Source organism: Gorilla gorilla, chromosome 5, assembly GCF_029281585.2.
Source record: "Gorilla gorilla gorilla isolate KB3781 chromosome 5, NHGRI_mGorGor1-v2.1_pri, whole genome shotgun sequence".
NCBI lineage: Eukaryota > Metazoa > Chordata > Mammalia > Primates > Hominidae > Gorilla > Gorilla gorilla.
In genome coordinates, this window is record NC_073229.2 from 61,862,363 (window position 1) to 61,879,113 (window position 16,751).

At 54.6% G+C, this 16,751-nt stretch overlaps 1 long non-coding RNA gene across 2 annotated transcripts in view; it reads right to left on the bottom strand.

The window, feature by feature from the left end:
• LOC129534060 (uncharacterized) overlaps window positions 1-13,772 on the bottom strand; it is an 80,148-nt gene extending 66,376 nt beyond the window's left edge. Inside the window, exon 1 of one of the 2 annotated variants that reach the window (XR_008680470.2) lies at window positions 13,591-13,772. This is a non-coding gene — a long non-coding RNA (uncharacterized lncRNA). The remainder of the gene's footprint in view (window positions 1-13,590) is intronic. The other variant, XR_008680471.2, reaches the window with a different exon arrangement.
• Window positions 13,773-16,751: the final 2,979 nt, after the last annotated feature.

Below are 16,751 nucleotides of genomic sequence, written 5' to 3' on the forward strand. Positions count from 1 at the left end.
AGTCAGTGCTATTATTGCTGCTGTTGAAATCCTGCCCTGGGGTGTGAGGAACAAGAAGCTGCCACTTGATTGGTCTGTGGCATGAGTTAGGGAAAGAAACCTGGACTCCTCACTCCAGAATAATATCTCCAGCGCCTTGGGGACCTAAAGGACCAGGTAATGCCTTGGGAGCACCACACCATAAACACACATCAGGATCCTGACGGCATAAGATGGAATGGGGGTAGTAGGGAGACCTGGCAGGGTGGCGGCAGCCAAGGCTTAAATTTTGGTACCACTGCCTGGGACCCCTGGAGGGACAGCTGTCAGGTCAGGCCCTGACCCCCAAGCTCTCCTCCTTGGCCAGGCCAGGTCCACATTTGGTCACAAGAAGCTGGCAAGAGGCCAGACAGGGCCACAGATGCCATGGAGAGGGCAAACACAGGCCCGACAGAAAGGGGGAAAAATCGGGCTTGTTCTGCCTGGGCAAGAGCAGGCTCAGGGGTGACATCAACGCCATGATAAGCAGTTAGATGAGTTAATGCCCAGGGATGCTTTTCCTAAAGTTCCCCAGAGAAAGCTGGGGGTTAAATGATGAGTGTGTTGGCAGATTCATACCCTCAAAAAATTACGAGTGTGACCACTGTTAACAATGAGCAGGGACTTTAAGAGGAGAACTAAGGAGCTGTCATTTCTCTCTGGAGAAGTGAAGGAGAAGAAATGATCTTACATTAAAGTAAACACGATTCCGGATGACCTAAGGGAGAATTCTGACTGCCCATGACATGAGCTCTCTGTGTGCAAGGAGCTGTGGACTGAGTCCAGAACTGAATAGGGCACACAGCCTCAGTGGCCTGTCCTGAAACCCCAGCACAGCCGCCAAGTTCTGGGCTTCTGTTCCCACCTGTGTTAAATCAGACAAGGTAACGATTATGGATAGGGATTTAGGAATCATACAGAGATCAGTTTGAAGGCACTTTGGACAAGTTACCTAACTTCTCTGTCCTTTGTTTCTTCCTCCGTTCGGAAGAAAAAAAAACAGAACTGGGTGCAGAGGGTTGCTGGGAAGATTAATTCAGTGGATGCCAGCTTAGAGCCTGGCACCCAGGACGAGCTCCATAAATATTCTCTAGTGGGGCTATTTTTCTCCTGTCTGGGCAGGGATTGGACAGTATCTCTTGAGTTCTTTTCAAGTCTAGAATGCCTTGATTCCACAATCCTGTGACTCACTGATTCTGCTTCTGGGGTCTGAGGACTGGGATGAGTTTGTTGCACAGCTCTGCCCTGCAGGGCCCAGGCCCAGCACCTGGACATAGCCCAGCCTATAGTCTGCACCATTTTATTTCTACCAGTGGACTTCGCCTTGCCCATCATGTGCCCTCAGCCTCATGGGCAGCCTTGTGGCCAGCTGTCCCTGACCTCTGCTCTGCACCTTCACCTGGAGCAGGGCAGTGCAAGCCCCTCTGGCTAACTCCTTCCTCACACCTACGTTCCCCTGACAATGTCACATGCTGTGCAAGTTGGCAGGGCCAGAGGGGCCACAGATGCCAACACAAACACCATTCCTGTGGAGGGAGAAGAGCCCATGGGTGTTATTTTTAACCTGCTGATTAAAGGCCACAGCTCTGCCCCTGGGAGTCCTGGGACTAAGGGCTCTGAGGGGCATGTGAGTTGTCAGGCCTCACCTCAATGACTCCCAAGCGTATTGGGCTGCAGAAACCCCAGCCCTTCTACCACTTTGATGGAGAAGAGGGAAAGGGAGACACAGATCAAGACATGCCCCATCTTGCCCACTGGTTTCAACTGGGGCTGAACCCAGCCAGGAAGAGCAAATGTGCCACGAATCACAGAACATTAAACCTAGAGATGGGTCCTCTCCAGTCCCTGCGTTATACAGATAAGGAAACTGAGACCTGAGGGAGGAGGCCCAAAGTCACACTGCTGGTCAACACTAGCTTCCTATCCCCTTGCCCACCTGTTGTAGACCTGGAGTTTCACAAGGACATTTCTATAACTCTCCAAGGCCACATCCTGGGGGTCACCTTGCTCTACCCTCTGTCCAGGTGACCCATCTTGCCTCTGCCCTCTCCCCAGTCTGCCCTACCCCAATGGGCTGAGCTTCTGACAACCCCATGATGAGGGCCCCAGGCCCTGGCTCACCCTGCAAGGACTTCCTAAGTGCCCAAGCAGTGCCCCCTAGAGGCCAGTGGCAGCACTGGTCAGCACAGCGGGCAGCGCCATCATGGCTGGAGGCCCAGGCGAAGACGTGCAGGCCAGGGCGTGCCTGTGTGGGGGGAACAGGACCGAGCTTCTGCCAAGGGCCCGCTGCCGGCTGTTGCTGAGCTTGTGCTCGCCAGAGGGGTGGGGGCGGCAGGCAGACAATGGACCCCACGGCCCAGCCTCCTGGCCTTGGCCCCTTGAGCTGGGCAGGCAGCCGCTGGCCAAAGCAGCCGCCTCCATTGGTCCCTCACGTAGCCCACGTCCTGCCTGCTGGGTGGCCCTTATCACCGGGTACGTGCCAGAGTTCCACATGCCCACACTCCACAGTGGGGAGGGGACTGGGGGCCCAGGAGGAATGGGACCAGTGGGAAGTTAGGCTTCCTGTTTCCCTGCATCCCATTCCCAAGGAGGGGCTTGAGCAGGCCCTGAGTACCCCTTGATGAGTCTCTCGTTCTCAGAGAGATCTTAGCCGCATCTCGCCAAGTCCCAACTCTCAACGACTGTTCTCCCCTTGGACTGAAGGGGTTGGGTGGAAGAGAAGAAAGAAAGGCCAACAGCTTCATTTGAATGTTCTAGGTCACCAGTTCACAAATACCAACTGTTCCTCTTAAGAAGCTTATACAAGAAGTAGTACTATACTATGCTTATTACTATCTGGGGAAACAGGCACAGAGAGGTTGAGTGACTTACCCACAACCATACAGCTGGTAGGGACAGAGTCAGGATTCAAACCCAAGCAGACCCACTCCAGAGCTAAGCCACTCCTCAACAAAGCAGGGTCGTGACTGGCTGGTGCTCAGCCCTCTACCCCACAGAAATGATGGCTTTGGGGTCAGACAGACATGGGCTCAGGCCTGGAAATGCATGCTCTAGGGCCAGTGAAGGCCCTCTCTGGGCCAGTGTTTCCTTACCTGCGAAATGGGTGCAGTGATGCAGTGAGGAAGGTACAGCCACATGTGCCTCACTGGTGGAAGCTGCTGCACAAATGCTCCTCCCCTTCACCCAGCAGAGCTCAAAGCCTCCTTTGACTGAATAATTAGAATGTCTTCTGCCTCGCCGCCTGAAGCCCACCATCCCAGCCTCCACTTCCTCTGTCCAAACCTACAGAGTGGCTCCATTCCCTGGCACTTGAGGTCTGCTGCAAGCCCCTGGCATGCCCGGCCAGGTAGCCCCAGCACGCTTGCTCAGCCCACGCACTGTTTAACCTTCCACAAGCACTGGATTCTCCCTGTCTTCCCCCCGAGGAAGACTGTGAGTGCCCGCTGTGGGGCCAGGGGAGGATGGGGCCGGGTGAGCCCCTGCCTCCCTGGTATGTGCACACATGTACAGTCAGGCCTTATTCAAGGAGCTTGGACCCTGGGCCCAGTCTCAGTTGGCTACCAGAGCTGTGTGGCTCTGTACAGGTCCTTTCACCTCACTGGGGCTGTTTCCTCATATGTCAAATGGACATCTACATCCCGGCTGGTAAAGACAGAGTGAAGCCACATCTGGGACACACCCCTCCCAGAAGACTTCCTCGTGATTTCTGCTAGCAGATTAGGACTATAGCGTGTGTGGGCAGGGAAGGGATCTGGCTGGGAGGACAGGAGAAATGGGCATAGACGTCAGAGAAGGCAGGAAGCAGAGGGGTTTCCCCACCATGATGAGGCTGCCCAGGCAGGGGAAGAAAGGCCATGGGGGCTGAGTCACTGGCTGTGTCTAATCTGCTGCCTTCCCAGCCACTGACAATGAAGTGACCACAGGCGGATCACAGGAGATCACAGGAGGGAGGTGGCCAAACACGACAAGAAAGGGAGCTGCAGGGACTCTAGAGGAAGCAGCCTGAGAGGCAAGGCTCAGCCCTTGCCCTCAGAGGGACCCTGAGCTGATGGGGTAGCAGACACAGCTGCTGCCTTCAGTGAGCTCCCAGTCTGACGGGGGAGACATTCTTTTCTCTCAGGAGAGAAAGGAGCTCTGCCTTCAGGGAACTCCCAATCTGACAAAAGTTTTATCACTTTCTGCCTTAAGGGAATTACAAGTGTGACTGGGGACTCAGCCTCTGTTCGCAGGGAACCCCAGCTTGAGGTGTCTATGTCTGAGGGAGCAGGTGCCTGAGTGAGCGCTGTGCATTTGTGTGTTGATACCCTTCCTGGCTTCCTTCAGACCCTCCAATCTGATGGGAGAGACACAGCTCTGCTCTTAAGGAGCTCCTGTAAGATGGGGGAGACATAGTCCCCACATCAGGCGGCCACTAAAATGAATGGGGAGACTTAGCTCCTGCCCTCTGTCCTCAGGGAGCCCTGTCTGCACCCACGGGCACTCAGGTTAAGCACGCATGTGTGTGCACATGGGAATGCATGCAGGCCCTGCTCTAGCCCTCTCAGGCACCACTCCCCACCATGCCCACCTGAGAACTCCTCAAAGGAAGGAAGGAGAATCCTTGTTCGAGCCCAGGCTAAGGGGGCTTCCACAGAGGGGCTTCTGGGAGCCTAGAAGACAGAGGGTGGGGGAGACAGAAGTGCTACCACATCTAGGGTGGCTGGGCTCACTGTCCTGAACAGCTGAGCTGCATCTGCCTTCCTCATCTCCAACTCCTGATCCCTGATACACCCCAGCCTCACATGTCCGCTGAGACGCAGTACATGGTATCTCCCACACGTATGCGTGGCTCCAGCACATGGGAGACGGTGGCTGGGGCTTGGAGCTAGAAGGAGCCTCTTCTTTTCCTCCCCCTGGCCCTCATGTTGCCTTTCACACACCCACTCTGGGTGATGGGAGGGGAGTGACCAGTCCACCCCGAGTCACTATGACTCGGTCTCCCCACCTGGAACCCTGATACTCGGTTCACAGTCTCCATGAAGGGACAGTGAGCAGACAGGGAGTCAGCGGGGAGGAGGCCCACAACAAGTCGGGAGCTCCAATTCACCCACTCAATTCCTTCCTAGGGCAGGAAACCTTCAGGAGAGCAGAGGATGGGGCTGGGAGGGAAAATAACATGCAAGGGAGGAAGCAGGGAGCACAGGGCATTTCCCCTCAAGTGGGAGTTCCCCGAGGACGGGGCTGTGTCTCCCCTCAGACTGGGGCTCCTTGAGTCAGGGCTGCGTCTCCCTCAGACTGGGGGTCCCTGAGTCTGAGCTGCGTCTCCCCTCAGACTGGGGCACCCTGAGTCACGGCTGTGTCTCCCCTCAGACTGGGGCTCCCTGAATCAGAGCTGCATCTCCCCTCAGACTGGGGGTCCCTGAGTCACGGCTGTGTCTCCCCTCAGACTGGGGGTCCCTGAATCAGGGCTGTCTCCCCCCTCAGACTGGGGATCCCTGAGTACAGGGCTGTGTCTCCCTCAGACTGGGGCTCCCTGAGGATGGGGCTGTGTCTCCCTCAGACTGGGGCACCCTGAGGATGGGACTGTGTCTCCCCTCAGACTGGGGGCTCCCTGAGTCAGGGCTGTCTCCCCCCTCAGACTGGGCTCCCTGAGTCAGGGCTGTCTCCCCCCCCAGACTGGGGCTCCCTGAGTCAGAGCTGCGTCTTCCCTCAGACTGGGGCACCCTGAGGACCGGATTGTGTCTCCCCTCAGACTGGGGCTCCCTGAGTCAGGGCTGTCTCCCGCCTCAGACTGGGGCTTCCTGAGTACAGGGCTGTGTCTCCCTCAGACTGGGGCTCCCTGAGGATGGGACTGCATCTCTCCTCAGACTGGGGTTCCCTGTGGACAGGGCTGTGTCTCCCTCAGACTGAATTCCATGAAGACAGGCACTGTGTCAATCCCATCAAACTAGGTCAGAACTAGATCTCCTTTAGCATCTAAAACAGGCAACTCATCCACCATCCCCAACATCATCTGGGGGTTTTCAGACTGGGTGGGGTTGGGCATCTACTTCCCACCAGGCCACCCTCCTGAGGAAGGACAATCATGCTTACTGGCAGGGGCTTCCTCAGTGAGCAGCCTGTTCCCAGTTCACCCACTCACCCCTCTGGGTGGTCTCTCCCACAGTCTAGCCCCAGTCTCTCACGTTAAATCACCATGGGTAGCTGGGCAGGCGAGACCCACAGGATGTGTGGGCAGGGCCTGCCTGGGCCTGGTGGGGGGTGTATAGCTGAGAGCACAGGCATTTTGTAGCATGACCTCATGCCCGCTGCCCTCAGCTAGGGGCTCTTCAGGACCATTTGAGCATGGGGAGTGGGCAGACAAGCCTGGGCAGCTATGTCCGCGGCCTGAGGAAGCCAAGCTTGGCAGGTTCCCGCTTCCATGAGTCCAAATCAGCACAGGAAGTGGGTCCCAACACCATTAGCTTTCCCTTATCCTATGCTGTAGCCACCTGGATTAGCAGAGGGAGAGGCCTCCTACTCCAGTGGGTCCCTGTGAGGGGGCAGCCCGACCTTACAGTGTATACATTTGGTAGTGAAGGAAGCAGGAAACAGCTGGACAGGCCTGGGAATCCCTCCCCACTCCCTAATCACCTTTCAATAAGAGGAGTTGGGCTTTCCCAGCCCTCTATCCCCCACTCCTCCCTGCCTCCTCTTGACCTCCTGCGCCTTTTTCAGGGAAATAAAACACAGAGCCATGCAGAGATTGGGGCTGGACTTTTGTGCTCTCCTTTTTCCATTGACAACCCCATCTCCAGGCTGGCAGGATCAGAGTCGGTGCCTCCCACCTAACACTGACAATTGGGCATTGCCATGGCTGAGGGCACCCTAAGATATCAACCCCATTACACAGATGGGCAGACTGAAGTCTGCGGCTGTCACAGAGTCAGGACAGATCATGTCTTGGAGGTGATGCAGCCAGGCTTGTGGTCAATACCCACTCTGCCTGAGTCAGGGTAGCTCCTCTCTCGGCCAGACTGTGAGCTCCCTGAGCTCAGGGACTGGTCTCCAGCTTCCTGAAAGGGGTTTGCTGGGTAGGATTGAATGGGGGCATGCTATGTACTGACCTGTGCTGGTCCTGGGGTGGGGTTCTGTGTCCCCATCAGCCTAGCCAGTTTAGCTGCAGGGCCTCCTCACCTCTGGACCCTTCCTTGACCACAGGTCTCCCTAGTTAGTTCCTGGAACCCAGACTTTCGGTGCCTGGGGAGGGAGGGTCTAGGGTGGCATGGGCAGCTGTGCATCCAGGCCAGAATGGGCCACCTGGAGAAGTCCCCAGAGCCTGGTGCAGGAGCCCGCTCCCCCAGCTGGCAGAAGGACAGGTGGAAGCCCACCTGCTGTCCCCTGCCTCTGGGTCCCAGTCAGTTGGCTGAGCCAGGCCCAGCTTGGGCAGGTTCTCCCACATCCAGTGCCCCCTCCCCCTCACCCCACCCTGGCCTGATCCCTTTTTCAAGTACAGTCTTTGCTCCAGCCAGATGTCTGAGCATAGTCTTGTTCCCAAGAAACCCATGCCCTGCCCCACAATCTCTACTCATCCTGCCCTCTCTCCCTCCTGTCCCCATAGGAGCCATCTCCCCAGGGCCACTGGCTCACCACACTTCCTGCAGAGCTTTGGACCCTCTAGGAGAGCAAGCCCCTCCCCAGGCCAGGGAAGGGTCTCAGCAGAGGCAGCAGGGAAGGGGCAAGGATCCAGCTTCCCCCGTAACCTAGCATGCCTCTGTCTTCCAGCAAGTCACCAAACCACTCTCCTATCTGTCCCTATTGTCAGCCTATCCCATCCCTCAAGGCAGCAAGTTCTTAGGTTGGCTTCCCACTGTGTGGGCAAACACGCGGCCTCACTCTTATTGGAAGCCAAGACTTGTTCCAATTGGGCTCGGCAGGAGAGAGTTCTCAAGAAGCCCAACCCTCAAATACATACTCTGTAACCTAGATGGAGGCTCTCACAGAACCTGCCAGATGCAATCACTAACCCTGCTTTACACACCTAAAGGTAGCTTTCTAAACTTTAAAAAATTTGTGATAAAATACACAGAACATAACATTTACCATTTTAACCATATTTAAGTGTACATTTCAGTGGCATTAAATACATTCACATTACATACGTTCACATTACATACGTTCACATCACATACGTTCACATCACATATGTTCACATCACATACGTTCACATCACATACGTTCACATCACATATGTTCACATCACATACGTTCACATCACATACGTTCACATTACATATGTTCACATTGTTGTGCAACCATCAACACCATCCATCTCCAGAATTCTTTCCATTTTACAAAACAGAAACTCTGCTCATTGAACACTAACTCCCCATCTCTCCAGCCCCTGGCAACCACCATTCTACTTTCTGTCTCTATGAATCTAACTACCTTAGTTACCTCATTAAAGTGGAATTATACAATATTTGTCCTTTTGTGATTTGCTGATTTCACTTAGCACAATGTCCTTAAAGTTCATCCCTGTTACAGCATGTGTCACAATTTTCTTCCTTTTTAAGGCTTAATAATATTCCATTGTATGTATGTACCACATTTTCTTTCTCCATTTGGGTAGCTTTTTTTAACTACTTTTTTTTTTTTTTTGAGACGGAGTCTCGCTCTGTCACCCGGGCTGGAGCACAGTGGCTTGATCCCGGCTTACTGCAACCTCCGCTACCCAGGTTCAAGCGATTCTACTGCCTCAGTCTCCAGAGTTAACTACTTTTTAAAAAAACCAAAGTAATATATTCTCGTGGCAAAAAGTCTGAACAGTTCAGAAACACATAAGTGAAAAGTGGACTTTTCCATCCCTTCTCACTCTGGTCATGGAAAGCCCTTTCTGGTGACTCTGAAATTTTAGAGGCAGAAGGGCTAACTGGTTTTTATCCATTTTTTACACATATAGTGACATACTCCTCATCAGTACTTCTCAAACATGAGTATGCATCAGAATCATACAGAGAACATGTTAAAACCACAGACTGCTGGGCTGCAGCCCTAGTGTTTCTGATCCCGTAGTTCTACGGTGGCCCAAGATTCCAGGTTTCTTTTTTGTTTGTTTTTTCAGACAGGGTCTCTCTCTGTCACCTGGGCTGGAGTGCAGTGGCGCCATCTTGGCTCCCTGAAACCTCCACCTCTCAGGCTCAAGCGATCCTCCTGCCTCAGCATCCCTAGTAGCTGGGACTACAGGCTAATTTTTTGTAGAGAGGTTTTGCCATGCTGCCCAGGCTAGTCTTGAACTCCTGGGCTCAAGCAATCCTTCTGCCTTGGCCTCCCAAAGTGCTGGGATTACAGGCATGAGCCACTGCAACTGGCTGAAGATTCCGGATTTCTAATAGGCTCCATGCTCATGCTGGCAGAGGGCACACCCTTCATGGAGTAGCACCACCCAAGCAATGTCTTGCCACTTGCTTTTCTACTTAGTGAATATCAACACACAACCTCAACCTCACTCTTTTCAACCACTGCATACTATTGGTGTTTGGATGCATCATAACATATCCAATCCGTGCCCTATTAATGGACTTAATGTTGCTTCCAGTTTTTCAGGTTTGGAAGCAAAATTGCAATGAACACACTTGTATGTATACTTTGAACACCTGTGACATTTATAACAGTGCATCTGATAAATTCCTAGATATGGAACCCTCGAGTCCATGGTTTGTGAATTAATTCTTCTCATGTATACTGCCAATCCCCTTCACAGGTGCAACTGTCTTCCCCCCCAGCTCTGAGGATGTCTGTGTCCACATAGTGAGGGGTTGCTCATTTTAGTTGTTGTCAAATTGGCGAAAAGAGAATCTTCTCATGTCTTCATTTTGATTTCTTCTATTTTGACTGAGGGTGAGCATTTTCACCTGCTTGTTAACCATTAGTATCCCCTTACCGGTTTATGTGCTTTGCCCATTTTTCTATTTGTTTTTATTTTCCTTATTGACTTGTAAAAACTCATCGGTCATCTATGTTAAAAATATTTTTTCCAGATGGTTGTCTTTAGAATTCAGGATATTACATTAAAAACACATTTTTTTTCAGAGATGGAGTCTCACTGTGGTGCCCAGGCTGGCCTCAAATTCCTGGGCTCAAGTTATCCTCCCACCTCAGCCTCCCAAGTAGCTGGGACTACAGGCATGTAACACAACACCCTACATCATATTTTAATACAGCCAATTTTTAAAAATTCTTTCCCTTTGTGACTCCTAGGTTTTGTGTCAAACTTTCCCCAATCCAAGAACATACACTTTTAGACTTTCAGATGTTTTCTTCTAGTAATTTTATGGTTTCCTTTTTACATTTAAATCTTTACTCCATCTGGGATTTATTTCAGAATAAGAGATGAAGTGGGGAGCTGGATTTCTTTTTTTTCCCCCTTAACAGCTAACCAGTTGTCCAATTTGATTGAATAATTCATCTTTTCTCCTCTGATCTGTCACTTTATCATATATTTAATTTCCATTTGTTCACGGGTGTGTGTCTGGCCTCTACTCTGCTCCTTTGATCTGCCTGTCTGTTCTTGTGCCAGTACCCAACTATTTTATTATTGGAGCTTTCTACAACATTTTAGTAGCACTAGTCGTCCCTTATAATACTTCTTTTTCAGGATTTTCCAAGCTCTTTTTGCATGTTTATTTCTCCAGATGAACTTTAATATAATTTGTCAAGTTCAAAAGATCTTGTTGTTTTTCACATCTTCCAACAGATGTGATTTTCGGACGTCTCGGCCCACAGCCAAACAGAAACAAGTTGAGAATAGGGTGGGTTTGGTGGTCTGCCCTGGAGGCAGGCAAAGTGATGGTAACAGAAGTGATAGTTTATACGGAGAGAGTTGATGAAGTGATAAAGTACTATAAAAGTAGACCCAAGAACTATGAAAATGTAGCCTTCATGGAATGAGCCGTTGGTGTGGGGCCAAAAAAGGCCTTGGATTTTCACTGTATTACAACCAGGATACTGATGGACCCTTGTAACCACAACCCTGAGTCATGAAGACTCACATGTTCTGTAACCTCTGATTAAAAGCCCGGAAAGCGTGTAATATCCACTAGTGATTCCTATCCAAAATATCTCTTTTTAAGGTTTCAGATATTAATGTCTGGAAAACTAGTATGAAATGGTTCATTCTTGGATGGTGACATAAACATGACATGTTACTGGCCTCTTTACAGTTTTCTCAAAGCCCACCTTCAAATTCCAAGGAGCTGCCAGCTCCGGGATTTGAATTCACTCTATCCATGGAAACAAAGCTGAGGGAAATGTCCCCAGACTTTCAGCCAGTTCAAACACAATAATAAAAAAAGGTTTATCTCATACATGCCTCCAACATATGAGGCATGTTATAGGCAGATTATATTTTAATCCTCAACAGCCCCGCTGGGTGAATGCTGTACTCCCATTACACAGAAAACTGAGGCTCAGAGGGGTCAAACAACTGGGGCCAGTTTAAGTTAGTACGTGACAAAGAGCTCTCAGCTACCTCCACCTGCACATTCCACAGACCAGTCCCCTTCAGTTCACTCCCACAGGGAGGTTCAAAATACCACCGACCCTATTCAGACATCCCTTTGCAAGGCCCTGCCACCTGTCTTGCCCAATGCCCACCTAGCCAGGAGAGCCAGGATGCACAGTAGGGAAGGTGGAGTGAGGTGCCAACGTAGCCCATCCAGGGAAGGAAGACAGCCCCCCCCGGCCACCCACTTGCCAGTGGCCCAGGTGGCAGGCCAGCCACTTGCCAATCCCCTTCCTGATCAGGGATTCAGGAAGTGAAGAGAGTGCCTCTGGAAGTCAGGAGACACCTCCAAGATGAAGGCCCTGCCTGCCATAGCCTGACACAGCCTCCCTGTACTCCCTGGGTTGTCCCAGGACGCAGACTCTGTGCTTACCATACCACACCTTTGTCAGTGGTGTGGGCAGAGCCCAGGAGAGTCCTGGACACCCCAGGGAGTAGGAGCTGTGCAGGTGACATAGGAGGGGGTGAAAGGGAAATGAACTCCCTTGGGAGTTCCCCATCCCAGAGGAAATAAAAGTCAAAGCACTCCTTTGTTTTTTCTTCCCAAGCCCTTATAAGGGGCTTTATGGGGCTTGCCTACGATTGAGGTGCAGCAGAGGCGGGCGGGTGAGGGCCTCCAGGCTGAGAGATCCTGGGGCAAAAGTGAAACTATATGGTCATGAACACGGGCATGTTCTGAACTCTGTGAACCCCTAGCCCAGGACCTGGCTGACTGTACAATCCATCACCCGGCACCCCGTAACAGAAGACCCTACTACGCGCAAAGGACAGTACTATTGGGGTGGCAACTGAAAAGGGTCCTGGCTGGAGGCGGGGTTTGCTGGAGGGGTAACAGAGCGTGCGCGGAGAGGGTACGGAGGCTCACCGCCCAGCATCCCCAACCCCGGCGCTCAGAAAAACGGCGCGCTCCGGAGCTCGGCGCGCGCGATCAAAGCCGGCGCCGCACGCGCACGCGCGCCCGCAGCCGCTCCCCCGCCCGCGCGGCTCCGGCTCCCGCGCGCGCGCACTTGAGGCCTCCCTTGTGCGTCTCCTCCATTCGCTACGTGCAGAATGGTCCGTCGGCAGCAGCTGCAGCGCTGGGTGGGAGGGGGAGGAGGAGGGGAGGGGGAGGCGGCGCCCAGGTCTCGGGGAGGGGCCGCGGCGGCCCTGGAGATAGAGGGGTGGGGGCGAGGGGGTGGGCCCCCGCAGCGGGGAGGACAGAGGGAGAGTCCGGGTGGGCTCGATGCTCAGCCTTCCCCCTCCCCCGCTCCCGCTTCTTTCTGCAAGGCCATTACGGCCATCTCCCGGCCTAAGCCTCCTGGAACCAAGCCGACCAAGAGGGGTTTTCTCCGTGTTGTCTCCTCCCCAAAACCCAGAATCCAGACCCAAGAAAGAACCACTCCTGCTGACCCCTCCTCCCGCTACCCGTCCTAACCGCATTCCCAAGCTTTCGTGGAGGTGACCCAACAGCAAGCACTTCCCCACTCCGCCTTTCATGGGGTGGGGTCCCTAAGAGGTACTGCAGACTAACTCCCCTTTTCATCTCTTACCCCACCTGGAGGAAGAGGCATGGCCAGGATGGACACCAGAGCACATTTCCCAGCATTTCCAAGGGGAAAAGGCAGCATCTCAGCATGCAGACTCCAACATGGCCACAGAAAGGTCGAGTGGCGCAGAGGAGCAGGCTGCTGCCCAGGCCCCTAGGGCCACTTCCAAAGGAGTGTGACCACGACTAGGTTGCTGTGGACTCACTCGCATTACAGGGCTGCGCCCTATACACCTGTTTGTAAAGGGTCCTCCTAGAATGTAATGGTGAGGGACCACCAAGCGGTGGACCAAGGATTCCAAACAGACCAGCTCCCTGCCTTGCCAGGAAACCAGATGTGGCCCAGATGTCCATAGCAGTTCCTCCCACAGGGTGGGACACCAACTATTCTGTGCAACCCCTCCCAACCCTTCTTCCAGGGTCAGGGAGGAAAGCTGGCAACCTCCGTTGTCCCTTCCCATTTGGGTTGCTAGAAGGGAGCAACTCACTCATCCTCCTCCTCCTGCCAAGAGCCACCTGGGCTTACCTCTCCAGCAGCCACCTAGGTTCAACCTGTGGTCTAACCTCAAGCCCTCTGCTGACAGGTTAAGTCAAGATCGCCGGGAAGGAAGGCATCCAGTTTCATTACACACACATACGTACACACGCACCCGACACCGACCCACGCGCCTGGGCTCTGCACAGTGGCTAGACCCCAAAAAGCCGATTCTCCTGTTCCCTCCGTGGTGGCCTCAGTCTTTTGGCGGCGCCCTCTGCTGGCCACTAGGAAGGGCAGGAAAAAACAGTCTGCCCATAGACGCTTGGTGGATCTGGGAAAGGGGACAAGAGGCAGAGAAACAAGTGAAAAGTGGGAGCTGAGAGCAGCGCTGGGCTGGCCACAAACAAGCGAGGCATGGTGACGCCTTCCTGGAGGTGGGGAGTTTTGAGCCAGCTTTCTATGGGCCTAGGGAGACAAGCCGAGCTGGCAGATAGGGGCTCAGGACACCCCAGGAGTGGCCCTTCCGGTGTGCTGAGCCCTACCCCTGTCATGGATGGCTCATACACCCACTAACTCATATGGCTGCTGGGCCCTGCTTGGGAGTCCTTCCTGTCAGCCTCTATTGGGGTGGTGGGTGGGGAGGAGCAGCCATGGAAACCCTGATCCTTCTAGTCATAGTCTGGCTCCCTGGGGCTGTGAGAGGTGTCCCCAAAGAGAAGCCTCCAATTGACAAACCTCTGCCCCACCCCACATACACAGAGGATGGCCCAAGCCCAGGTCCCTGGCATGGTGGGGCAGGGGCCTGAGTCACAGCCTGGCGTGACCCTGCCCAGTCCCCAGGAGTGGCCAGCTCGTCCAGAGGTGAGACCCAGGTCAACAATCCATCAGTCTGCCTCCTGCCACCAGGTATCCTCCCCATCACGTCCTACACGTGGGGTGGGCCAGGACAGTGCTGGGCAGAGCTAGTGTTGGGCCTGTGCCTGGGGGCCACCAAGGGGGCCTGGAGAAAAGAATGGAGGGGTTTTCACCTCCTGAGCAGCAGGAGGAGCCAGGTGGGGTTAAAGACAGGAGGGACTGGTTGGGCCTACAGGCATTTGGAGTCTCTCCCTGCCTGCTGGGTGAGGGAGGCAGCAGGTGCCAAGAACTGCTAGCTTCTAGGACCTGACCCTCAAGTTGCTTCTCCTGCTGAGGGGCTTCTAGGGTCACCCTCAGGGCCTTGACATCTGCACACATCTGCACAGGCCCTTCACCAGGGACTTACCTCCAAAGGCAGCTCCTGCTCCCAGCCTTCACAGGCCCCCCTAGGGCCCAAGTCCCCAGACCCAACCTCAGTCTGCAAGCTGGCCAAGTCAGAGGTCCTGGCTGCCTAGACCACTCCCAAGCAGTAAATGGCACTGTGGGCTTCCTCCATCCTGTCTTCCCCGCCCCACTTCATTGATTCACTGACTTCCAACTTACTGGCCAGGCCCCCTTCCAGACCCTGCCTGGGTGAAGAGGACTCCCAGAAGCAGTGATTGAAGGCCTAGGAGGATACAGAGAGCCAGGTGCTTTAATTGGAGGTAATTAGTTAATTTACTCTGAAAGCAATGGGGCAGGGCGGGGACAGGGGGAGGAGAGGGGAGGGGAGGAGGTAGGGGGCTGTGACCTAACTGGGCTCAAACTCTCAAACTCTGGTCAGCCTCCTTCTGGACCACAGCAAACCTGTGTGTACCCACCCACTTAGGAGACCCTCTCCTGGGCCCCAGGTCAGAACAAGACCCAAAGTGGACTAGGGTGGCTCTGCAGAAAAAGCAGGTGCCCTGGGGTGGTGGGAACAGGCCTTTTGAGGTTAGGGAGGTGTGGACTGGCATGAGGGAATTGGAGAGGTGCAAGGAGCTCTGGGATGGGAACTGGGCCCTCTCCTGTCACGTATAATTCCATCCCTCCCAAGGTCATTGCTGTCACCCAAGTTAGGGGCCCAGCCCCCTCCTTTGGTCAGTGAAGTCCCAGGGCAGCCCATTTTAAATACAACGGGGCCTGAAGGCTAACTTCTGTCCTTCCTGCTTCGGGAAATCATTCCAATAACCGGGAAAAAAGGGGGCCCGAGGACAGAGCCCCTGCCGGGCCCCAGGGGGCGTGTCGTCGGCTCCTTTGCGTCGCCGGCCGGCGGCGTGGCGGGGACTCTGGCCGGCAGCCTCCCGCGCCGTCCGGAGCAGCTGACCCGCTGGCGGTGGGCCAGGTCGCGGCGGGGCCTGGAGGCAGCAACGTGCGGCGCGGCATGTCGCGGGCGCCGCGGCAGGGAAATGTGGGGGCGGGCCGGCGCGCCCCCTCCCCCCCGCCTACGCTGGCCCATTCATAAAACCTGCAGGCGCTGCCCGGCCTGGCAGCCTTGGTCTCCTAATTGCAAACTCATTAAGGAGTTTGCATCTCATTTGCATGGAAATCATTTCCTGGCCCTAAACAGAGAAACTTCCCGCCCCTCCACCAGCCCCTCTCTGCCCTGCTTTACCCATGCACAGTCTGGGAGAGGAGAGGCGGCATATCTCTGACCTGCGCCCCTTCCCTGGCCTCACCACCCCCCTCCCACTTTAGGAGTTGGGGAGGGGATTGGCAGAACACCCACCCAGCCAGGAGCCCTGCCTGTGCCCCAGGTGAGCCGGCCCTGCCCTAGTGGGTCCAACTGAGGGGAGGTGCCTGCCAAGTCATTTGCCCCCCGGCCTGGCCGTGCCCAGGGAAGGGAGGAGGCGGTCGGCAGTTGGCCCCAGCAGCTGGTTGTACCTGGCAGGAGGTGGGTGAGGCTTTTCGTGCCCAGCCTCACGTACGTGCCCTGCCATAGGCCGTGCCCCCACCCCCACACCCCTCACCCCACAGAACAAGCGCCTAGTGACTGCAGAAACAGACACCCAGTCATGGCACACAAAGGCACCCACACCAGGCCAGCCATCATGGCTGCCCCCCTGGCAGCCACCCTGGAGGGCAGACAGATGCCTTCACAAGCCATTTTATCTTTCTCCAGCTTGGTGCCAGGACTGGGGGTGGGGGAAAGGGTTTCTCCTGAGACTTCTCTGAGTAAGGGGGCCCACAGAGGGGTTTCCTTATGTACCCCAGCTGTGGCCTCTTGCCCCCTCTCTCCTGTAACCCATATTTACAGAGGCCTCCAAGTGCTCTACCCTGCATGAGGACCTGCCCAGGCGAGGGGGTCACAGGAGCCTCCAACCCAGGAGGGGAAG